Below are 26,806 nucleotides of genomic sequence, written 5' to 3' on the forward strand. Positions count from 1 at the left end.
TATCTTGATATATCTCGAAAACTACGCTTCTGATCAAAAAATATCACAGAACATAAATTGTAGGAAACATAATTCTCTACAAAGAAGGTCTCTTAACATTTTGCCATAGCTCGCTTCGCTTCCGAGATATATGCAGATTTATCTCAAGGGAAGGGGCCTGACGGACATATTTCGAGATATTTCTTCTTCTTGTTGTTCTTCTTCTGCACAGCTAAGCTGGAAGTGGCATTTGCAGCTCGCAATAGTGCAGAGTTATCTCAAAGAAAGGGGCCACGGTGTTTTTGTATCTCTATTATGTTGGTGCGGCTTCGGAACTTTTAAATATCTTGATATATCTCGAGAACTACGCATCTGATCAAATAATATCATAAAACATAAAAAGTAGGAAACTTAATTCTCCACAAATAAGGTCTCTTAACATTTTGCCATAGCTCGCTTCGTTTCCGAGATATTTGCAGATTTATCTCAAGGGAAGGGGCCTGACGGACATATTTCGAGATATTTCTTCTTCTTGTTGGTCTTCTTCTGCACAGCTAAGCTGGAAGTGGCATTTGCAGCTCGCAATAGTGCAGAGTTATCTCGAAGAAAGGGGCCACGGTGTTTCTGTATCTCTATTATGTTGGTGCGGCTTCGGATCTTTTAAATATCTCGATATATCTCGAAAACTACGCTTCTGATCAAAAAATATCATAGAACGTAAATTGTGGGAAACATAATTCTCTACAAAAAAGGTCTGTTAACATTTTGCCATAGCTCGCTTCGTTTCCGAGATATTTGCAGATTTATCTCAAGGGAAGGGGTCTGACGGACATATTTCGAGATATTTCTTCTTCTTGTTGTTCTTCTTCTGCACAGCTAAGCTGGAAGTGGCATTTGCAGCTCGCAATAGTGCAGAGTTATCTCAAAGAAAGTGGCCACGGTGTTTCTGTATCTCTATTATGTTGGTGCGGCTTCGGAACTTTTAAATATCTTGATATATCTCGAGAACTACGCATCCGATCAAAAAATATCATAGAACATAAAAAGTAGGAAACCTAATTCTCTACAAAAAAGGTCTCTTAACATTTTGCCATAGCTCGCTTCGTTTCCGAGATATTTGCAGATTTATCTCGAGGGAAGGGGCCTGACGGACATATTTCGAGATATTTCTTCTTCTTGTTGTTCTTCTTCTGCACAGCTAAGCTGGACGTGGCATTTACAGCTCGCAATAGTGCAGAGTTATCTCAAAGAAAGGGGCCACGGTGTTTCTGTATCTCTATTATGTTGGTGCGGCTTCGGAACTTTAAAATATCTTGATATATCTCGAGAACTACGCATCTGATCAAAAAATATCATAGAACGTAAAAAGTAGGAAACTTAATTCTCTACAAATAAAGTCGCTTAACATTTTGCCATAGCTCGCTTCGTTTCCGAGATATTTGCAGATTTATCTCAAGGGAAGGGGCATGACGGACATATTTCGAGATATTTCTTCTTCTTGTTGTTCTTCTTCTGCACAGCTAAGCTGGAAGTGGCATTTGCAGCTCGCAATAGTGCAGAGTTATCTCAAAGAAAGGGGCCACGGTGTTTCTGTATCTCTATTATGTTGGTGCGGCTTCGGAACTTTTAAATATCTTGATATATCTCGAGAACTACGCATCTGATCAAAAAATATCATAGAACATAAAAAGTAGGAAACTTCATTCTCTACCAAAAAGGTCTCTTAGCATTTTGCCATAGCTCGCTTCGTTTCCGAGATATATGCAGATTTATCTCAAGGGAAGGGGCCTGACGGACATATTTCGGGATATTTCTTCTTCTTGTTGTTCTTCTTCTGCACAGCTAAACAGGAAGTGGCATTTCCAGCTCGCAATAGTGCAGAGTTATCTGAAAGAAAGGGGCCACGGTGTTTCTGTATCTCTATTATGTTGGTGCGGCTTCGGAACTTTTAAATATCTTGATATATCTCGAGAACTACGCATCTGATCAAATAATATCATAGAACCTAAATTGTGGGAAATATAATTCTCTACAAAAAAGGTCTCTTAACATTTTGCCGTAGCTCGCTTCGTTTCCGAGATATTTGCAGATTTATCTCAAGGGAAGGGGCCTGACGGACATATTTCCAGATATTTCTTCTTCTTGTTGTTCTTCTTCTGCACAGCTAAGCTGGAAGTGGCATTTGCAGCTCGCAATAGTGCAGAGTTATCTCAAAGAAAGGGGCCACGGTGTTTCTGTATCTCTATTATGTTGGTGCGGCTTCGGAACTTTTAAATATCTTGATATATCTCGAGAACTACGCATCCGATCAAAAAATATCATAGAACATAAAAAGTAGGAAACTTAATTCTCTACAAAAAAGGTCTCTTAACATTTTGCCATAGCTCGCTTCGTTTCCGAGATATTTGCAGATTTATCTCGAGGGAAGGGGCCTGACGGACATATTTCGAGATATTTCTTCTTCTTGTTGTTCTTCTTCTGCACAGCTAAGCTGGAAGCGGCATTTGCGGCTCGCACTAGTGCAGAGTTATCTCAAAGAAAGGGGCCACGGTGTTTCTGTATCTCTATAATGTTGGTGCAGCTTCGGATCTTTTAAATATCTCGATATATCTCGAAAACTCCGCTTCTGATCAAAAAATATCATAGAACATAAATTGTAGGAAACATAATTCTCTACAAAAAAGGTCTCTTAACATTTTGCCATAGCTCGCTTCGTTTCCGAGATATTTGCAGATTTATCTCAAGGGAAGGGTGCTGATGGACATATTTCGAGATATTTCTTCTTCTTGTTGTTCTTTTTCTGCACAGCTAAACTGGAAGTGGCATTTCCAGCTCGCAATCGTGCAGAGTTATCTCAAAGAAAGGGGCCACGGTGTTTCTGTATCTCTATTATGTTGGTGCGGCTTCGGAACTTTTAAATATCTTGATATATCTCGATAACTACGCCTCTGATCGAAAAATATCATAGAACATAAAAAGTAGGAAACTTAATTCTCTACAAAAAAAGTCTCTTAACATTTTGCCATAGCACGCTTCGTTTCCGAGATATTTGCAGATTTATCTCAAGGGAAGGGGCCTGACGGACATATTTCGAGATATTTCTTCTTCTTGTTGTTCTTCTGCACAGCTAAGCTGGAAGTGGCATTTGCGGCTCGCACTAGTGCAGAGTTATCTCAAAGAAAGGAGCCACGGTGTTTCTGTATCTCTATTATGTTGGTGCGGCTTCGGAACTTTTAAATATCTCGATATATCTCGAAAACTACGCTTCTGATCAAAAAATATCATAGAACATAAATTGTAGGAAACATAATTCTCTACAAGAAACGTCTCTTAGCATTTTGCCATAGCTCGCTTCGTTTCCGAGATATTTGCAGATTCAGCTCAAAGGAACGGGCCTGACGGACATATTTCGAAATACTTCTTCTTCTTGTTGTTCTTCCTCTGCACAGCTAAGCTGGAAGTGGCATTTGCAGCTCGCAATAGTGCAGAGTTATCTCAAAGAAAGGGGCCACGGTGTTTCTGTATCTCTATTATGTTGGTGCGGCTTCGGAACTTTTAAATATCTTGATATATCTCGAGAACTACGCATCTGATCAAAAAATATCATAGAACATAAAAAGTAGGAAACTTCATTCTCTACCAAAAAGGTCTCTTAGCATTTTGCCATAGCTCGCTTCGTTTCCGAGATATATGCAGATTTATCTCAAGGGAAGGGGCCTGACGGACATATTTCGGGATATTTCTTCTTCTTGTTGTTCTTCTTCTGCACAGCTAAACAGGAAGTGGCATTTCCAGCTCGCAATAGTGCAGAGTTATCTGAAAGAAAGGGGCCACGGTGTTTCTGTATCTCTATTATGTTGGTGCGGCTTCGGAACTTTTAAATATCTTGATATATCTCGAGAACTACGCATCTGATCAAATAATATCATAGAACCTAAATTGTGGGAAATATAATTCTCTACAAAAAAGGTCTCTTAACATTTTGCCGTAGCTCGCTTCGTTTCCGAGATATTTGCAGATTTATCTCAAGGGAAGGGGCCTGACGGACATATTTCCAGATATTTCTTCTTCTTGTTGTTCTTCTTCTGCACAGCTAAGCTGGAAGTGGCATTTGCAGCTCGCAATAGTGCAGAGTTATCTCAAAGAAAGGGGCCACGGTGTTTCTGTATCTCTATTATGTTGGTGCGGCTTCGGAACTTTTAAATATCTTGATATATCTCGAGAACTACGCATCCGATCAAAAAATATCATAGAACATAAAAAGTAGGAAACTTAATTCTCTACAAAAAAGGTCTCTTAACATTTTGCCATAGCTCGCTTCGTTTCCGAGATATTTGCAGATTTATCTCGAGGGAAGGGGCCTGACGGACATATTTCGAGATATTTCTTCTTCTTGTTGTTCTTCTTCTGCACAGCTAAGCTGGAAGCGGCATTTGCGGCTCGCACTAGTGCAGAGTTATCTCAAAGAAAGGGGCCACGGTGTTTCTGTATCTCTATAATGTTGGTGCAGCTTCGGATCTTTTAAATATCTCGATATATCTCGAAAACTCCGCTTCTGATCAAAAAATATCATAGAACATAAATTGTAGGAAACATAATTCTCTACAAAAAAGGTCTCTTAACATTTTGCCATAGCTCGCTTCGTTTCCGAGATATTTGCAGATTTATCTCAAGGGAAGGGTGCTGATGGACATATTTCGAGATATTTCTTCTTCTTGTTGTTCTTTTTCTGCACAGCTAAACTGGAAGTGGCATTTCCAGCTCGCAATCGTGCAGAGTTATCTCAAAGAAAGGGGCCACGGTGTTTCTGTATCTCTATTATGTTGGTGCGGCTTCGGAACTTTTAAATATCTTGATATATCTCGATAACTACGCCTCTGATCGAAAAATATCATAGAACATAAAAAGTAGGAAACTTAATTCTCTACAAAAAAAGTCTCTTAACATTTTGCCATAGCACGCTTCGTTTCCGAGATATTTGCAGATTTATCTCAAGGGAAGGGGCCTGACGGACATATTTCGAGATATTTCTTCTTCTTGTTGTTCTTCTTCTGCACAGCTAAGCTGGAAGTGGCATTTGCGGCTCGCACTAGTGCAGAGTTATCTCAAAGAAAGGAGCCACGGTGTTTCTGTATCTCTATTATGTTGGTGCGGCTTCGGAACTTTTAAATATCTCGATATATCTCGAAAACTACGCTTCTGATCAAAAAATATCATAGAACATAAATTGTAGGAAACATAATTCTCTACAAGAAACGTCTCTTAGCATTTTGCCATAGCTCGCTTCGTTTCCGAGATATTTGCAGATTCAGCTCAAAGGAACGGGCCTGACGGACATATTTCGAAATACTTCTTCTTCTTGTTGTTCTTCCTCTGCACAGCTAAGCTGGAAGTGGCATTTGCAGCTCGCAATAGTGCAGAGTTATCTCAAAGAAAGGGGCCACGGTGTTTCTGTATCTCTATTATGTTGGTGCGGCTTCGGAACTTTTAAATATCTTGATATATCTCGAGAACTACGCATCTGATCAAAAAATATCATAGAACATGAAAAGTAGGAAACTTAATTCTCTACAAAAAAGGTCTCTTAACATTTTGCCATAGCTCTCTTCGTTTCCGAGATATTTGCAGATTTATCTCAAGGGAAGGGGCCTGACGGACATATTTCGAGATATTTCTTCTTCTTGTTGTTCTTCCTCTGCACAGCTAAGCTGGAAGTGGCATTTGCAGCTCGCAATAGTGCGGAGTTATCTCAAAGAAAGAGGCCACGGTGTTTCTGTACCTCTATTATGTTGGTGCAGCTTCGGAACTTTTAAATATCTTGATATATCTCGAGAACTACGCATCTGATCAAAAAATATCATCGAACATAAAAAGTAGGAAACATAATTCTCTACAAAAAAGGTCTCTTAACATTTTGACATAGCTCGCTTCGTTTCCGAGATATTTGCAGATTTATCTCAAGGGAAGTGGCCTGACGGACATATTTCGAGATATTTCTTCTTCTTGTTGTTCTTCTTCTGCACAGCTAAGCTGGAAGTGGCATTTGCGGCTCGCACTAGTGCAGAGTTGTCTCAACGAAAGGGGCCACGGTGTTTCTGTATCTCTATTATGTTGGTGCGGCTTCGGAACTTTTAAATATCTCGATATATCTCGAAAACTACGCTTCTGATCAAAAAATATCATAGAACATAAATTGTAGGAAGCATAATTCTCTATAAAAAAGGTCTCTTAACATTTTGCCATAGCTCGCTTCGTTTCCGAGATATTTGCAGATATATCTCAAGGGAAGGGGCCTGACGGACATATTTCGAGATATTTCTTCTTCTTGTTGTTCTTCTTCTGCACAGCTAAGCTGGAAGTGGCATTTACAGCTCGCAATAGTGCAGAGTTATCTCAAAGAAAGGGGCCACGGTGTTTCTGTATCTCTATTATGTTGGTGCGGCTTCGGAACTTTTAAATATCTTGATATATCTCGACAACTACGCATCTGATCAAAAAATATCATAGAACATGAAAAGTAGGAAACTTAATTCTCTACAAAAAAGGTCTCTTAACATTTTGCCATAGCTCTCTTCGTTTCCGAGATATTTGCAGATTTATCTCAAGGGAAGGGGCCTGACGGACATATTTCGAGATATTTCTTCTTCTTGTTGTTCTTCTTCTGCACAGCTAAGCTGGAAGTGGCATTTGCAGCTCGCAATAGTGCAGAGTTATCTCAAAGAAAGGGGCCACGGTGTTTCTGTACCTCTATTATGTTGGTGCAGCTTCGGAACTTTTAAATATCTTGATATATCTCGAGAACTACGCATCTGATCAAAAAATATCATCGAACATAAAAAGTAGGAAACTTAATTCTCTACAAAAAAGGTCTCTTAACATTTTGCCATAGCTCGCTTCGTTTCCGGGATATTTGCAGATTTATCTCAAGGGAAGTAGCCTGACGGACATATTTCGAGATATTTCTTCTTCTTGTTGTTCTTCTTCTGCACAGCTAAGCTGGAAGTGGCATTTGCAGCTCGCAAGAGTGCAGAGTTATCCCAAAGAAAGGGGCCACGGTGTTTCTGTATCTCTATTATGTTGGTGCGGCTTCGGAACTTTTACATATCTCGATATATCTCGAAAACTACGCTTCTGATCAAAAAATATCATAGAACATAAATTGTAGGAAACATAATTCTCTACAAAAAAGGTCTCTTAACATTTTGCCATAGCTCGCTTCGTTTCCGAGATATTTGCAGATTTATCTCAAGGGAAGGGTGCTGATGGACATATTTCGAGATATTTCTTCTTCTTGTTGTTCTTTTTCTGCACAGCTAAACTGGAAGTGGCATTTCCAGCTCGCAATCGTGCAGAGTTATCTCAAAGAAAGGGGCCACGGTGTTTCTGTATCTCTATTATGTTGGTGCGGCTTCGGAACTTTTAAATATCTCGATATATCTCGAAAACTACGCTTCTGATCAAAAAATATCATAGAACATAAATTGTAGGAAACATAATTCTCTACAAAAAAGGTCTCTTAACATTTTGCCATAGCTCGCTTCGTTTCCGGGATATTTGCAGATTTATCTCAAGGGAAGTAGCCTGACCCGACATATTTCGAGATATTTCTTCTTCTTGTTGTTCTTCTTCTGCACAGCTAAGCTGGAAGTGGCATTTGCAGCTCGCAAGAGTGCAGAGTTATCTCAAAGAAAGGGGCCACGGTGTTTCTGTATCTCTATTATGTTGGTGCGGCTTCGGAACTTTTAAATATCTCGATATATCTCGAAAACTACGCTTCTGATCAAAAAATATCATAGAACATAAATTGTAGGAAACATAATTCTCTACAAGAAACGTCTCTTAGCATTTTGCCATAGCTCGCTTCGTTTCCGAGATATTTGCAGATTCAGCTCAAAGGAACGGGCCTGACGGACATATTTCGAGATACTTCTTCTTCTTGTTGTTCTTCCTCTGCACAGCTAAGCTGGAAGTGGCATTTGCAGCTCGCAATAGTGCAGAGTTATCTCAAAGAAAGGGGCCACGGTGTTTCTGTATCTCTATTATGTTGGTGCGGCTTCGGAACTTTTAAATATCTTGATATATCTCGAGAACTACGCATCTGATCAAAAAATATCATAGAACATGAAAAGTAGGAAACTTAATTCTCTACAAAAAAGGTCTCTTAACATTTTGCCATAGCTCTCTTCGTTTCCGAGATATTTGCAGATTTATCTCAAGGGAAGGGGCCTGACGGACATATTTCGAGATATTTCTTCTTCTTGTTGTTCTTCCTCTGCACAGCTAAGCTGGAAGTGGCATTTGCAGCTCGCAATAGTGCAGAGTTATCTCAAAGAAAGAGGCCACGGTGTTTCTGTACCTCTATTATGTTGGTGCAGCTTCGGAACTTTTAAATATCTTGATATATCTCGAGAACTACGCATCTGATCAAAAAATATCATCGAACATAAAAAGTAGGAAACTTAATTCTCTACAAAAAAGGTCTCTTAACATTTTGCCATAGCTCGCTTCGTTTCCGGGATATTTGCAGATTTATCTCAAGGGAAGTAGCCTGACGGACATATTTCGAGATATTTCTTCTTCTTGTTGTTCTTCTTCTGCACAGCTAAGCTGGAAGTGGCATTTGCAGCTCGCAAGAGTGCAGAGTTATCCCAAAGAAAGGGGCCACGGTGTTTCTGTATCTCTATTATGTTGGTGCGGCTTCGGAACTTTTACATATCTCGATATATCTCGAAAACTACGCTTCTGATCAAAAAATATCATAGAACATAAATTGTAGGAAACATAATTCTCTACAAAAAAGGTCTCTTAACATTTTGCCATAGCTCGCTTCGTTTCCGGGATATTTGCAGATTTATCTCAAGGGAAGTAGCCTGACGGACATATTTCGAGATATTTCTTCTTCTTGTTGTTCTTCTTCTGCACAGCTAAGCTGGAAGTGGCATTTGCAGCTCGCAAGAGTGCAGAGTTATCCCAAAGAAAGGGGCCACGGTGTTTCTGTATCTCTATTATGTTGGTGCGGCTTCGGAACTTTTACATATCTCGATATATCTCGAAAACTACGCTTCTGATCAAAAAATATCATAGAACATAAATTGTAGGAAACATAATTCTCTACAAAAAAGGTCTCTTAACATTTTGCCATAGCTCGCTTCGTTTCCGAGATATTTGCAGATTTATCTCAAGGGAAGGGTGCTGATGGACATATTTCGAGATATTTCTTCTTCTTGTTGTTCTTTTTCTGCACAGCTAAACTGGAAGTGGCATTTCCAGCTCGCAATCGTGCAGAGTTATCTCAAAGAAAGGGGCCACGGTGTTTCTGTATCTCTATTATGTTGGTGCGGCTTCGGAACTTTTAAATATCTCGATATATCTCGAAAACTACGCTTCTGATCAAAAAATATCATAGAACATAAATTGTAGGAAACATAATTCTCTACAAGAAACGTCTCTTAGCATTTTGCCATAGCTCGCTTCGTTTCCGAGATATTTGCAGATTCAGCTCAAAGGAACGGGCCTGACGGACATATTTCGAGATACTTCTTCTTCTTGTTGTTCTTCCTCTGCACAGCTAAGCTGGAAGTGGCATTTGCAGCTCGCAATAGTGCAGAGTTATCTCAAAGAAAGAGGCCACGGTGTTTCTGTACCTCTATTATGTTGGTGCAGCTTCGGAACTTTTAAATATCTTGATATATCTCGAGAACTACGCATCTGATCAAAAAATATCATCGAACATAAAAAGTAGGAAACATAATTCTCTACAAAAAAGGTCCCTTAACATTTTGCCATAGCTCGCTTCGTTTCCGAGATATTTGCAGATTTATCTCAAGGGAAGTGGCCTGACGGACATATTTCGAGATATTTCTTCTTCTTGTTGTTCTTCTTCTGCACAGCTAAGCTGGAAGTGGCATTTGCGGCTCGCACTAGTGCAGAGTTGTCTCAACGAAAGGGGCCACGGTGTTTCTGTATATCTATTATGTTGGTGCGGCTTCGGAACTTTTAAATATCTCGATATATCTCGAAAACTACGCTTCTGATCAAAAAATATCATAGAACATAAATTGTAGGAAGCATAATTCTCTACAAAAAAGGTCTCTTAACATTTTGCCATAGCTCGCTTCGTTTCCGAGATATTTGCAGATTCAGCTCAAAGGAACGGGCCTGACGGACATATTTCGAGATACTTCTTCTTCTTGTTGTTCTTCCTCTGCACAGCTAAGCTGGAAGTGGCATTTGCAGCTCGCAATAGTGCAGAGTTATCTCAAAGAAAGGGGCCACGGTGTTTCTGTATCTCTATTATGTTGGTGCGGCTTCGGAACTTTTAAATATCTTGATATATCTCGAGAACTACGCATCTGATCAAAAAATGTCATAGAACATAAAAAGTAGGAAACTTAATTCTCTACAAAAAAGGTCTCTTAACATTTTGCCATAGCTCGCTTCGTTTCCGAGATATTTGCAGATTTATCTCAAGGGAAGGGGCCTAACGGACATATTTCGAGATATTTCTTCTTCTTGTTGTTCTTCTTCTGCACAGCTAAACTGGAAGTGGCATTTCCAGCTCGCAATAGTGCAGAGTTATCTCAAAGAAAGGGGCCACGGTGTTTCTGTATCTCTATTATGTTGGTGCGGCTTCGGAACTTTTAAATATCTTGATATATCTCGAGAACTACGCATCTGATCAAAAAATATCATAGAACACAAAAAGTAGGAAACTTAATTCTCTACAAAAAAGGTCTCCTAACATTTTGCCATAGCTCGCTTCGTTTCCGAGATATTTGCAGATTTATCTCAAGGGAAGGGGCCTGACGGACATATTTCGAGATATTTCTTCTTCTTGTTGTTCTTCTTCTGCACAGCTGAGCTGGAAGTGGCATTTGCAGGTCGCAATAGTGCAGAGTTATCTCAAAGAAAGGGGCCACGGTGTTTCTGTATCTCTATTATGTTGGTGCGGCTTCGGAACTTTTAAATATTTCGATATATCTCGAAAACTACGCTTCTGATCAAAAAATATTATAGAGCCAAAATTGTAGGAAACATTATTCTCTACAAAAAAGGTCTCTTAACATTTTGCCATAGCTCGCTTCGTTTCCGAGATATTTGCAGATTTATCTCAAGGGAAGGGGCCTGACGGACATATTTCGAGATATTTCTTCTACTTGTTGTTCTTCTTCTGCACAGCTAAGCTCGAAGTGGCATTTGCAGCTCGCAATAGTGCAGAGTTATCTCAAAGAAAGAGGCCACGGTGTTTCTGTACCTCTATTATGTTGGTGCAGCTTCGGAACTTTTAAATATCTTGATATATCTCGAGAACTACGCATCTGATCAAAAAATATCATCGAACATAAAAAGTAGGAAACTTAATTCTCTACAAAAAAGGTCTCTTAACATTTTGCCATAGCTCTCTTCGTTTCCGAGATATTTGCAGTTCAGCTCAAAGGAACTGGCCTGACGGACATATTTCGAGATATTTCTTCTTCTTGTTGTTCATCCTCTGCACAGCTAAGCTGGAAGTGGCATTTGCAGCTCGCAATAGTGCAGAGTTATCTTAAAGAAAGGGGCCACGGTGTTTCTGTATCTCTATTATGTAGGTGCGGCTTCGGAACTTTTAAATATCTTGATATATCTCGAGAACTACGCATCTGATCAAAAAATGTCATAGAACATAAAAAGTAGGAAACTTAATTCTCTACAAAAAAGGTCTCTTAACATTTTGCCATAGCTCGCTTCGTTTCCGAGATATTTGCATATTTATCTCAAGGGAAGGGGCCTGACGGACATATTTCGAGATATTTCTTCTTCTTGTTGTTCTTCTTCTGCACAGCTAAGCTGGAAGTGGCATTTGCGGCTCGCACTAGTGCAGAGTTATCTCAAAGAAAGGGGCCACCGTGTTTCTGTATCTCTATTATGTTGGTGCGTCTTCGGAACTTTTAAATATCTCGATATATCTCGAAAACTACGCTTCTGATCAAAAAATATCATAGAACATAAATTGTAGCAAACATAATTCTCTACAAAAAAGGTCTCTTAACATTTTGCCATAGCTCGCTTCGTTTCCGAGATATTTGCAGATTTATCTCAAGGGAAGGGGCCTAACGGACATATTTCGAGATATTTCTTCTTCTTGTTGTTCTTCTTCTGCACAGCTAAACTGGAAGTGGCATTTCCAGCTCGCAATAGTGCAGAGTTATCTCAAAGAAAGGGGCCACTGTGTTTCTGTATCTCTATTATGTTGGTGCGGCTTCGGAACTTTTAAATATCTTGATATATCTCGAGAACTACGCATCTGATCAAAAAATATCATAGAACACGAAAAGCAGGAAACTTAATTCTCTACAAAAAAGGTCTCTTAACATTTTGCCATAGCTCGCTTCGTTTCCGAGATATTTGCAGATTTATCTCAAGGGAAGGGGCCTGACGGACATATTTCGAGATATTTCTTCTTCTTGTTGTTCTTCTTCTGCACAGCTGAGCTGGAAGTGGCATTTGCAGGTCGCAATAGTGCAGAGTTATCTCAAAGAAAGGGGCCACGGTGTTTCTGTATCTCTATTATGTTGGTGCGGCTTCGGAACTTTTAAATATCTCGATATATCTCGAAAACTACGCTTCTGATCAAAAAATATCATAGAGCGTAAATTGTAGGAAACATTATTCTCTACAAAAAAGGTCTCTTAACATTTTGCCATAGCTCGCTTCGTTTCCGAGATATTTGCAGATTCATCTCAAGGGAAGGGGTCTGACGGACATATTTCGAGATATTTCTTCTTCTGCACAGCTAAACTCGAAGCGGCATTTGCAGCTCGCAATAGTGCAGAGTTATCTCAAAGAAAGAGGCCACGGTGTTTCTGTACCTCTATTATGTTGGTGCAGCTTCGGAACTTTTAAATATCTTGATATATCTCGAGAACTACGCATCTGATCAAAAAATATCATCGAACATAAAAAGTAGGAAACTTAATTCTCTACAAAAAAGGTCTCTTAACATTTTGCCATAGCTCTCTTCGTTTCCGAGATATTTGCAGATTCAGCTCAAAGGAACTGGCCTGACGGACATATTTCGAGATATTTCTTCTTCTTGTTGTTCTTCCTCTGCACAGCTAAGCTGGAAGTGGCATTTGCAGCTCGCAATAGTGCAGAGTTCTCTTAAAGAAAGGGGCCACGGTGTTTCTGTATCTCTATTATGTAGGTGCGGCTTCGGAACTTTTAAATATCTTGATATATCTCGAGAACTACGCATCTGATCAAAAAATGTCATAGAACATAAAAAGTAGGAAACTTAATTCGCTACAAAAAAGGTCTCTTAACATTTTGCCATAGCTCGCTTCGTTTCCGAGATATTTGCATATTTATCTCAAGGGAAGGGGCCTGACGGACATATTTCGAGATATTTCTTCTTCTTGTTGTTCTTCTTCTGCACAGCTAAGCTGGAAGTGGCATTTGCGGCTCGCACTAGTGCAGAGTTATCTCAAAGAAAGGGGCCACCGTGTTTCTGTATCTCTATTATGTTGGTGCGGCTTCGGAACTTTTAAATATCTCGATATATCTCGAAAACTACGCTTCTGATCAAAAAATATCATAGAACATAAATTGTAGGAAACATAATTCTCCACAAAAAAGGTCTCTTAACATTTTGCCATAGCTCGCTTCGTTTCCGAGATATTTGCAGATTTATCTCAAGGGAAGGGGCCTAACGGACATATTTCGAGATATTTCTTCTTCTTGTTGTTCTTCTTCTGCACAGCTAAGCTGGAAGTGGCATTTGCGGCTCTCACTAGTGCAGAGTTATCTCAAAGAAAGGGGCCACGGTGTTTCTGTATCTCTATTATGTTGGTGCGGCTTCGGAACTTTTAAATATCTCGATATATCTCGAAAACTACGCTTCTGATCAAAAAATATCATAGAACATAAATTGTAGGAAACATAATTCTCTACAAAAAACGTCTCTTAACATTTTGCCATAGCTCGCTTCGTTTCCGAGATATTTGCAGATTCAGCTCAAAGGAACTGGCCTGACGGACATATTTCGAGATATTTCTTCTTCTTGTTGTTCTTCCTCTGCACAGCTAAGCTGGAAGTGGCATTTGCAGCTCGCAATAGTGCAGAGTTATCTCAAAGAAAGGGGCCACGGTGTTTCTGTATCTCTATTATGTTGGTGCGGCTTCGGAACTTTTAAATATCTTGATATATCTCGAGAGCTACGCATCTGATCAAAAAATATCATAGAACATGAAAAGTAGGAAACTTAATTCTCTACAAAAAAGGTCTCTTAACATTTTGCCATAGCTCGCTTCGTTTCCGAGATATTTGCAGATTCAGCTCAAAGGAACTGGCCTGACGAACATATTTCGAGATATTTCTTCTTCTTGTTGTTCTTCCTCTGCACAGCTAAGCTGGAAGTGGCATTTGCGGCTCTCACTAGTGCAGAGTTATCTCAAAGAAAGGGGCCACGGTGTTTCTGTATCTCTATTATGTTGGTGCGGCTTCGGAACTTTTAAATATCTCGATATATCTCGAAAACTACGCTTCTGATCAAAAAATATCATAGAACATAAATTGTAGGAAACATAATTCTCTACAAAAAACGTCTCTTAACATTTTGCCATAGCTCGCTTCGTTTCCGAGATATTTGCAGATTCAGCTCAAAGGAACTGGCCTGGCGGACATATTTCGAGATATTTCTTCTTCTTGTTGTTCTTCCTCTGCACAGCTAAGCTGGAAGTGGCATTTGCAGCTCGCAATAGTGCAGAGTTATCTCAAAGAAAGGGGCCACGGTGTTTCTGTATCTCTATTATGTTGGTGCGGCTTCGGAACTTTTAAATATCTTGATATATCTCGAGAGCTACGCATCTGATCAAAAAATATCATAGAACATGAAAAGTAGGAAACTTAATTCTCTACAAAAAAGGTCTCTTAACATTTTGCCATAGCTCGCTTCGTTTCCGAGATATTTGCAGATTCAGCTCAAAGGAACTGGCCTGACGAACATATTTCGAGATATTTCTTCTTCTTGTTGTTCTTCCTCTGCACAGCTAAGCTGGAAGTGGCATTTGCAGCTCGCAATAGTGCAGAGTTATCTTAAAGAAAGGGGCCACGGTGTTTCTGTATCTCTATTATGTTGGTGCGGCTTCGGAACTTTTAAATATCTTGATATATCTCGAGAACTACGCATCTGATCAAAAAATATCATAGAACATAAAAAGTAGGAAACTTAATTCTCTACAGAAAAGGTCTCTTAACATTTTGCCATAGCTCGCTTCGTTTCCGAGATATTTGCAGATTTATCTCAAGGGAAGGGGCCTGACGGACATATTTCGAGATATTTCTTCTTCTTGTTGTTCTTCTTCTGCACAGCTGAGCTGGAAGTGGCATTTGCAGGTCGCAATAGTGCAGAGTTATCTCAAAGAAAGGGGCCACGGTGTTTCTGTATCTCTATTATGTTGGTGCGGCTTCGGAACTTTTAAATATCTCGAAAACTACGCTTCTGATCAAAAAATATCATAGAACGTAAATTGTAGGAAACATTATTCTCTACAAAAAAGGTCTCTTAACATTTTGCCATAGCTCGCTTCGTTTCCGAGATATTTGCAGATTCATCTCAAGGGAAGGGGTCTGACGGACATATTTCGAGATATTTCTTCTTCTTGTTGTTCTTCTTCTGCACAGCTAAACTGGAAGTGGCATTTCCAGCTCGCAATAGTGCAGAGTTATCTCAAAGAAAGGGGCCACGGTGTTTCTGTATCTCTATTATGTTGGTGCGGCTTCGGAACTTTTAAATATCTTGATATATCTCGAGAACTACGCATCTGATCAAAAAATATCATAGAACACAAAAAGTAGGAAACTTAATTCTCTACAAAAAAGGTCTCCTAACATTTTGCCATAGCTCGCTTCGTTTCCGAGATATTTGCAGATTTATCTCAAGGGAAGGGGCCTGACGGACATATTTCGAGATATTTCTTCTTCTTGTTGTTCTTCTTCTGCACAGCTGAGCTGGAAGTGGCATTTGCAGGTCGCAATAGTGCAGAGTTATCTCAAAGAAAGGGGCCACGGTGTTTCTGTATCTCTATTATGTTGGTGCGGCTTCGGAACTTTTAAATATTTCGATATATCTCGAAAACTACGCTTCTGATCAAAAAATATCATAGAGCGTAAATTGTAGGAAACATTATTCTCTACAAAAAAGGTCTCTTAACATTTTGCCATAGCTCGCTTCGTTTCCGAGATATTTGCAGATTTATCTCAAGGGAAGGGGCCTGACGGACATATTTCGAGATATTTCTTCTACTTGTTGTTCTTCTTCTGCACAGCTAAGCTCGAAGTGGCATTTGCAGCTCGCAATAGTGCAGAGTTATCTCAAAGAAAGAGGCCACGGTGTTTCTGTACCTCTATTATGTTGGTGCAGCTTCGGAACTTTTAAATATCTTGATATATCTCGAGAACTACGCATCTGATCAAAAAATATCATCGAACATAAAAAGTAGGAAACTTAATTCTCTACAAAAAAGGTCTCTTAACATTTTGCCATAGCTCTCTTCGTTTCCGAGATATTTGCAGTTCAGCTCAAAGGAACTGGCCTGACGGACATATTTCGAGATATTTCTTCTTCTTGTTGTTCTTCCTCTGCACAGCTAAGCTGGAAGTGGCATTTGCAGCTCGCAATAGTGCAGAGTTATCTTAAAGAAAGGGGCCACGGTGTTTCTGTATCTCTATTATGTAGGTGCGGCTTCGGAACTTTTAAATATCTTGATATATCTCGAGAACTACGCATCTGATCAAAAAATGTCATAGAACATAAAAAGTAGGAAACTTAATTCTCTACAAAAAAGGTCTCTTAACATTTTGCCATAGCTCGCTTCGTTTCCGAGATATTTGCATATTTATCTCAAGGGAAGGGGCCTGACGGACATATTTCGAGATATTTCTTCTTCTTGTTGTTCTTCTTCTGCACAGCTAAGCTGGAAGTGGCATTTGCGGCTCGCACTAGTGCAGAGTTATCTCAAAGAAAGGGGCCACCGTGTTTCTGTATCTCTATTATGTTGGTGCGTCTTCGGAACTTTTAAATATCTCGATATATCTCGAAAACTACGCTTCTGATCAAAAAATATCATAGAACATAAATTGTAGCAAACATAATTCTCTACAAAAAAGGTCTCTTAACATTTTGCCATAGCTCGCTTCGTTTCCGAGATATTTGCAGATTTATCTCAAGGGAAGGGGCCTAACGGACATATTTCGAGATATTTCTTCTTCTTGTTGTTCTTCTTCTGCACAGCTAAACTGGAAGTGGCATTTCCAGCTCGCAATAGTGCAGAGTTATCTCAAAGAAAGGGGCCACTGTGTTTCTGTATCTCTATTATGTTGGTGCGGCTTCGGAACTTTTAAATATCTTGATATATCTCGAGAACTACGCATCTGATCAAAAAATATCATAGAACACGAAAAGCAGGAAACTTAATTCTCTACAAAAAAGGTCTCTTAACATTTTGCCATAGCTCGCTTCGTTTCCGAGATATTTGCAGATTTATCTCAAGGGAAGGGGCCTGACGGACATATTTCGAGATATTTCTTCTTCTTGTTGTTCTTCTTCTGCACAGCTGAGCTGGAAGTGGCATTTGCAGGTCGCAATAGTGCAGAGTTATCTCAAAGAAAGGGGCCACGGTGTTTCTGTATCTCTATTATGTTGGTGCGGCTTCGGAACTTTTAAATATCTCGATATATCTCGAAAACTACGCTTCTGATCAAAAAATATCATAGAGCGTAAATTGTAGGAAACATTATTCTCTACAAAAAAGGTCTCTTAACATTTTGCCATAGCTCGCTTCGTTTCCGAGATATTTGCAGATTCATCTCAAGGGAAGGGGTCTGACGGACATATTTCGAGATATTTCTTCTTCTTGTTGTTCTTCTTCTGCACAGCTAAGCTCGAAGCGGCATTTGCAGCTCGCAATAGTGCACAGTTATCTCAAAGAAAGAGGCCACGGTGTTTCTGTACCTCTATTATGTTGGTGCAGCTTCGGAACTTTTAAATATCTTGATATATCTCGAGAACTACGCATCTGATCAAAAAATATCATCGAACATAAAAAGTAGGAAACTTAATTCTCTACAAAAAAGGTCTCTTATCATTTTGCCATAGCTCGCTTCGTTTCCGAGATATTTGCAGATTTATCTCAAGGGAAGTGGCCTGACGGACATATTTCGAGATATTTCTTCTTCTCGTTGTTCTTCTTCTGCACAGCTAAGCTGGAAGTGGCATTTGCGGCTCGCACTAGTGCAGAGTTATCTCAAAGAAAGGGGCTACGGTGTTTCAGTATCTCTATTATGTTGGTGCGGCTTCGTAACTTTTAAATATCTCGATATATCTCGAAAACTACGCTTCTGATCAAAAAATATCATAGAACATAAATTGTAGGAAACAAAGTTCTCTACAAAAAAGGTCTCTTAACATTTTGCCATAGCTCGCTTCGTTTCCGAGATATTTGCATATATATCTCAAGGGAAGGGGCCTGACGGACATATTTCGAGATATTTCTTCTTCTCGTTGTTCTTCTTCTGCACAGCTAAGCTGGAAGTGGCATTTGCGGCTCGCACTAGTGCAGAGTTATCTCAAAGAAAGGGGCCACGGTGTTTCTGTATCTCTATTATGTTGGTGCGGCTTCGGAACTTTTAAATATCTCGATATATCTCGAAAACTACGCTTCTGATCAAAAAATATCATAGAACATAAAAAGTAGAAACCTTAATTCTCTACAAAAAAGGTCTCTTAACATTTTGCCATAGCTCGCTTGGTTTCCGAGATATTTGCAGATTTATCTCAAGGGAAGGGGCCTAACGGACATATTTCGAGATATTTCTTCTTCTTGTTGTTCTTCTTCTGCACAGCTAAACTGGAAGTGGCATTTCCAGCTCGCAATAGTGCAGAGTTATCTCAAAGAAAGGGGCCACGGTGTTTCTGTATCTCTATTATGTTGGTGCGGTTTCGGAACTTTTAAATATCTTGATATATCTCGAGAACTACGCATCTGATCAAAAAATATCATAGAACATAAAAAGTAGGAAACTTAATTCTCTACAAAAAAGGTCTCTTAACATTTTGCCATAGCTCGCTTCGTTTCCGAGATATTTGCAGATTTATCTCAAGGGAAGGGGCCTGACGGACATATTTCGAGATATTTCTTCTTCTTGTTGTTCTTCTTCTGCACAGCTGAGCTGGAAGTGGCATTTGCAGGTCGCAATAGTGCAGAGTTATCTCAAAGAAAGGGGCCACGGTGTTTCTGTATCTCTATTATGTTGGTGCGGCTTCGGAACTTTTAAATATCTCGATATATCTCGAAAACTACGCTTCTGATCAGAAAATATCATAGAACGTAAATTGTAGGAAACATTATTCTCTACAAAAAAGGTCTCTTAACATTTTGCCATAGCTCGCTTGGTTTCCGAGATATTTGCAGATTTATCTCAAGGGAAGGGGCCTAACGGACATATTTCGAGATATTTCTTCTTCTTGTTGTTCTTCTTCTGCACAGCTAAACTGGAAGTGGCATTTCCAGCTCGCAATAGTGCAGAGTTATCTCAAAGAAAGGGGCCACGGTGTTTCTGTATCTCTATTATGTTGGTGCGGTTTCGGAACTTTTAAATATCTTGATATATCTCGAGAACTACGCATCTGATCAAAAAATATCATAGAACATAAAAAGTAGGAAACTTAATTCTCTACAAAAAAGGTCTCTTAACATTTTGCCATAGCTCGCTTCGTTTCCGAGATATTTGCAGATTTATCTCAAGGGAAGGGGCCTGACGGACATATTTCGAGATATTTCTTCTTCTTGTTGTTCTTCTTCTGCACAGCTGAGCTGGAAGTGGCATTTGCAGGTCGCAATAGTGCAGAGTTATCTCAAAGAAAGGGGCCACGGTGTTTCTGTATCTCTATTATGTTGGTGCGGCTTCGGAACTTTTAAATATCTCGATATATCTCGAAAACTACGCTTCTGATCAGAAAATATCATAGAACGTAAATTGTAGGAAACATTATTCTCTACAAAAAAGGTCTCTTAACATTTTGCCATAGCCCGCTTCGTTTCCGAGATATTTGCAGATTCATCTCAAGGGAAGGGGTCTGACGGACATATTTCGAGATATTTCTTCTTCTTGTTGTTCTTCTTCTGCACAGCTAAGCTCGAAGCGGCATTTGCAGCTCGCAATAGTGCAGAGTTATCTCAAAGAAAGAGGCCACGGTGTTTCTGTACCTCTATTATGTTGGTGCAGCTTCGGAACTTTTAAATATCTTGATATATCTCGAGAACTACGCATCTGATCAAAAAATATCATCGAACATAAAAAGTAGGAAACTTAATTCTCTACAAAAAAGGTCTCTTAACATTTTGCCATAGCTCGCTTCGTTTCCGAGATATTTGCAGATTTATCTCAAGGGAAGTGGCCTGACGGACATATTTCGAGATATTTCTTCTTCTTGTTGTTCTTCTTCTGCACAGCTAAGCTGGAAGTGGCATTTCCAGCTCGCAATAGTGCAGAGTTATCTCAATGAAAGGGGCCACGGTGTTTCTGTATCTCTATTATGTTGGTGCGGTTTCGGAACTTTTAAATATCTTGATATATCTCGAGAACTACGCATCTGATCAAAAAATATCATAGAACATAAAAAGTAGGAAACTTAATTCTCTACAAAAAAGGTCTCTTAACATTTTGCCATAGCTCGCTTCGTTTCCGAGATATTTGCAGATTTATCTCAAGGGAAGGGGCCTGACGGACGTATTTCGAGATATTTCTTCTTCTTGTTGTTCTTCTTCTGCACAGCTGAGCTGGAAGAGGCATTTGCAGGTCGCAATAGTGCAGAGTTATCTCAAAGAAAGGGGCCACGGTGTTTCTGTATCTCTATTATGTTGGTGCGGCTTCGGAACTTTTAAATATCTCGATATATCTCGAAAACTACGCTTCTGATCAAAAAATATCATAGAATGTAAATTGTAGGAAACATTATTCTCTACAAAAAAGGTCTCTTAACATTTTGCCATAGCTCGCTTCGTTTCCGAGATATTTGCAGATTCATCTCAAGGGAAGGGGTCTGACGGACATATTTCGAGATATTTCTTCTTCTTGTTGTTCTTCTGCACAGCTAAGCTCGAAGCGGCATTTGCAGCTCGCAATAGTGCAGAGTTATCTCAAAGAAAGAGGCCACGGTGTTTCTGTACCTCTATTATGTTGGTGCAGCTTCGGAACTTTTAAATATCTTGATATATCTCGAGAACTACGCATCTGATCAAAAAATATCATCGAACATAAAAAGTAGGAAACTTCATTCTCTACAAAAAAGGTCTCTTAACATTTTGCCATAGCTCGCTTCGTTTCCGAGATATTTGCAGATTTATCTCAAGGGAAGTGGCCTGACGGACATATTTCGAGATATTTCTTCTTCTTGTTGTTCTTCTTCTGCACAGCTGAGCTGGAAGTGGCATTTGCAGGTCGCAATAGTGCAGAGTTATCTCAAAGAAAGGGGCCACGGTGTTTCTGTATCTCTATTATGTTGGTGCGGCTTCGGAACTTTTAAATATCTCGATATATCTCGAAAACTACGCTTCTGATCAAAAAATATCATAGAACGTAAATTGTAGGAAACATTATTCTCTACAAAAAAGGTCTCTTAACATTTTGCCATAGCTCGCTTCGTTTCCGAGATATTTGCAGATTCATCTCAAGGGAAGGGGTCTGACGGACATATTTCGAGATATTTCTTCTTCTTGTTGTTCTTCTTCTGCACAGCTAAGCTGGAAGTGGCATTTCCAGCTCGCAATAGTGCAGAGTTATCTCAATGAAAGGGGCCACGGTGTTTCTGTATCTCTATTATGTTGGTGCGGCTTCGGAACTTTTAAATATCTTGATATATCTCGAGAACTACGCATCTGATCAAAAAATATCATAGAACATAAAAAGTAGGAAACTTAATTCTCTACAAAAAAGGTCTCTTAACATTTTGCCATAGCTCGCTTCGTTTCCGAGATATTTGCATATTTATCTCAAGGGAAGGGGCCTGATGGACATATTTCGAGATATTTCTTCTTCTTGTTGTTCTTCTTCTGCACAGCTAAGCTGGAAGTGGCATTTGCGGCTCTCACTAGTGCAGAGTTATCTCAAAGAAAGGGGCCACGGTGTTTCTGTATCTCTATTATGTTGGTGCGGCTTCGGAACTTTTAAATATCTCGATATATCTCGAAAACTACGCTTCTGATCAAAAAATATCATAGAACATAAATTGTAGGAAACATAATTCTCTACAAGAAAGGTCTCTTAACATTTTGCCATAGCTCGCTTCGTTTCCGAGATATTTGCAGATATATCTCAAGGGAAGGGGCCTGACGGACATATTTCGAGATATTTCTTCTTCTTGTTGTTCTTCTTCTGCACAGCTAAGCTGGAAGTGGCAGTTACAGCTCGCAATAGTGCAGAGTTAATCAAAGAAAGGGGCCACGGTGTTTCTGTATCTCTATTATGTTGGTGCGGCTTCGGAACTTTTAAATATCTTGATATATCTCGAGAACTACGCATCTGATCAAAAAATATCATAGAACATAAAAAGTAGGAAACTTAATTCTCTACAAAAAAGGTCTCTTAACATTTTGCCATAGCTCGCTTCGTTTCCGAGATATTTGCAGATTTATCTCAAGGGAAGGGGCCTGACGGACATATTTCGAGATATTTCTTCTTCTTGTTGTTCTTCTTCTGCACAGCTAAGCTGGAAGTGGCAGTTACAGCTCGCAATAGTGCAGAGTTATCTCAAAGAAAGGGGCCACGGTGTTTTTGTATCTCTATTATGTTGGTGCGGCTTCGGAACTTTTAAATATCTTGATATATCTCGAGAACTACGCATCTGATCAAAAAATATCATCGAACATAAAAAGTAGGAAACATTATTCTCTACAAAAAAGGTCTCTTAACATTTTGCCATAGCTCGCTTCGTTTCCGAGATATTTGCAGATTCATCTCAAGGGAAGGGGTCTGACGGACATATTTCGAGATATTTCTTCTTCTTGTTGTTCTTCTGCACAGCTAAGCTCGAAGCGGCATTTGCAGCTCGCAATAGTGCAGAGTTATCTCAAAGAAAGAGGCCACGGTGTTTCTGTACCTCTATTATGTTGGTGCAGCTTCGGAACTTTTAAATATCTTGATATATCTCGAGAACTACGCATCTGATCAAAAAATATCATCGAACATAAAAAGTAGGAAACTTCATTCTCTACAAAAAAGGTCTCTTAACATTTTGCCATAGCTCGCTTCGTTTCCGAGATATTTGCAGATTTATCTCAAGGGAAGTGGCCTGACGGACATATTTCGAGATATTTCTTCTTCTTGTTGTTCTTCTTCTGCACAGCTGAGCTGGAAGTGGCATTTGCAGGTCGCAATAGTGCAGAGTTATCTCAAAGAAAGGGGCCACGGTGTTTCTGTATCTCTATTATGTTGGTGCGGCTTCGGAACTTTTAAATATCTCGATATATCTCGAAAACTACGCTTCTGATCAAAAAATATCATAGAACGTAAATTGTAGGAAACATTATTCTCTACAAAAAAGGTCTCTTAACATTTTGCCATAGCTCGCTTCGTTTCCGAGATATTTGCAGATTCATCTCAAGGGAAGGGGTCTGACGGACATATTTCGAGATATTTCTTCTTCTTGTTGTTCTTCTTCTGCACAGCTAAGCTGGAAGTGGCAGTTACAGCTCGCAATAGTGCAGAGTTATCTCAAAGAAAGGGGCCACGGTGTTTCTGTATCTCTATTATGTTGGTGCGGCTTCGGAACTTTTAAATATCTTGATATATCTCGAGAACTACGCATCTGATCAAAAAATATCATAGAACATAAAAAGTAGGAAACTTAATTCTCTACAAAAAAGGTCTCTTAACATTTTGCCATAGCTCGCTTCGTTTCCGAGATATTTGCAGATTTATCTCAAGGGAAGGGGCCTGACGGACATATTTCGAGATATTTCTTCTTCTTGTTGTTCTTCTTCTGCACAGCTAAGCTGGAAGTGGCATTTGCAGCTCGCACTAGTGCAGAGTTATCTCAAAGAAAGGGGCCACGGTGTTTCTGTATCTCTATTATGTTGGTGCGGCTTCGGAACTTTTAAATATCTCGATATATCTCGAAAACTACGCTTCTGATCAAAAAATATCATAGAACATAAATTGTAGGAAACATAATTCTCTACAAGAAAGGTCTCTTAACATTTTGCCATAGCTCGCTTCGTTTCCGAGATATTTGCAGATATATCTCAAGGGAAGGGGCCTGACGGACATATTTCGAGATATTTCTTCTTCTTGTTGTTCTTCTTCTGCACAGCTAAGCTGGAAGTGGCAGTTACAGCTCGCAATAGTGCAGAGTTATCTCAAAGAAAGGGGCCACGGTGTTTCTGTATCTCTATTATGTTGGTGCGGCTTCGGAACTTTTAAATATCTTGATATATCTCGAGAACTACGCATCTGATCAAAAAATATCATAGAACATAAAAAGTAGGAAACTTAATTCTCTACAAAAAAGGTCTCTTAACATTTTGCCATAGCTCGCTTCGTTTCCGAGATATTTGCAGATTTATCTCAAGGGAAGGGGCCTGACGGACATATTTCGAGATATTTCTTCTTCTTGTTGTTCTTCTTCTGCACAGCTAAGCTGGAAGTGGCATTTGCAGCTCGCACTAGTGCAGAGTTATCTCAAAGAAAGGGGCCACGGTGTTTCTGTATCTCTATTATGTTGGTGCGGCTTCGGAACTTTTAAATATCTCGATATATCTCGAAAACTACGCTTCTGATCAAAAAATATCATAGAACATAAAAAGTAGGAAACTTAATTCTCTACAAAAAAGGTCTCTTAACATTTTGCCATAGCTCGCTTCGTTTCCGAGATATTTGCATATTTATCTCAAGGGAAGGGGCCTAACGGACATATTTCGAGATATTTCTTCTTCTTGTTGTTCTTCTTCTGCACAGCTAAACTGGAAGTGGCATTTCCAGCTCGCAATAGTGCAGAGTTATCTCAAAGAAAGGGGCCACGGTGTTTCTGTATCTCTATTATGTTGGTGCGGCTTCGGAACTTTTAAATATCTTGATATATCTCGAGAACTACGCATCTGATCAAAAAATATCATAGAACACGAAAAGTAGGAAACTTAATTCTCTACAAAAAAGGTCTCTTAACATTTTGCCATAGCTCGCTTCGTTTCCGAGATATTTGCAGATTTATCTCAAGGGAAGGGGCCTGACGGACATATTTCGAGATATTTCTTCTTCTTGTTGTTCTTCTTCTGCACAGCTGAGCTGGAAGTGGCATTTGCAGGTCGCAATAGTGCAGAGTTATCTCAAAGAAAGGGGCCACGGTGTTTCTGTATCTCTATTATGTTGGTGCGGCTTCGGAACTTTTAAATATCTCGATATATCTCGAAAACTACGCTTCTGATCAAAAAATATCATAGAGCGTAAATTGTAGGAAACATTATTCTCTACAAAAAAGGTCTCTTAACATTTTGCCATAGCTCGCTTCGTTTCCGAGATATTTGCAGATTCATCTCAAGGGAAGGGGTCTGACGGACATATTTCGAGATATTTCTTCTTCTTGTTGTTCTTCTTCTGCACAGCTAAGCTCGAAGCGGCATTTGCAGCTCGCAATAGTGCAGAGTTATCTCAAAGAAAGAGGCCACGGTGTTTCTGTACCTCTATTATGTTGGTGCAGCTTCGGAACTTTTAAATATCTTGATATATCTCGAGAACTACGCATCTGATCAAAAAATATCATCGAACATAAAAAGTAGGAAACTTAATTCTCTACAAAAAAGGTCTCTTAACATTTTGCCATAGCTCTCTTCGTTTCCGAGATATTTGCAGATTCAGCTCAAAGGAACTGGCCTGACGGACATATTTCGAGATATTTCTTCTTCTTGTTGTTCTTCCTCTGCACAGCTAAGCTGGAAGTGGCATTTGCAGCTCGCAATAGTGCAGAGTTCTCTTAAAGAAAGGGCACCACGGTGTTTCTGTATCTCTATTATGTAGGTGCGGCTTCGGAACTTTTAAATATCTTGATATATCTCGAGAACTACGCATCTGATCAAAAAATGTCATAGAACATAAAAAGTAGGAAACTTAATTCGCTACAAAAAAGGTCTCTTAACATTTTGCCATAGCTCGCTTCGTTTCCGAGATATTTGCATATTTATCTCAAGGGAAGGGGCCTGACGGACATATTTCGAGATATTTCTTCTTCTTGTTGTTCTTCTTCTGCACAGCTAAGCTGGAAGTGGCATTTGCGGCTCGCACTAGTGCAGAGTTATCTCAAAGAAAGGGGCCACCGTGTTTCTGTATCTCTATTATGTTGGTGCGGCTTCGGAACTTTTAAATATCTCGATATATCTCGAAAACTACGCTTCTGATCAAAAAATATCATAGAACATAAATTGTAGGAAACATAATTCTCTACAAAAAAGGTCTCTTAACATTTTGCCATAGCTCGCTTCGTTTCCGTGATATTTGCAGATTTATCTCAAGGGAAGGGGCCTAACGGACATATTTCGAGATATTTCTTCTTCTTGTTGTTCTTCTTCTGCACAGCTGAGCTGGAAGTGGCATTTGCAGGTCGCAATAGTGCAGAGTTATCTCAAAGAAAGGGGCCACGGTGTTTCTGTATCTCTATTATGTTGGTGCGGCTTCGGAACTTTTAAATATCTCGATATATCTCGAAAACTACGCTTCTGATCAAAAAATATCATAGAACGTAAATTGTAGGAAACATTATTCTCTACAAAAAAGGTCTCTTAACATTTTGCCATAGCTCGCT

This window comes from Osmia lignaria, unplaced genomic scaffold (genome assembly GCF_051020975.1).
Source record: "Osmia lignaria lignaria isolate PbOS001 unplaced genomic scaffold, iyOsmLign1 scaffold0001, whole genome shotgun sequence".
Classification (NCBI taxonomy): domain Eukaryota; kingdom Metazoa; phylum Arthropoda; class Insecta; order Hymenoptera; family Megachilidae; genus Osmia; species Osmia lignaria.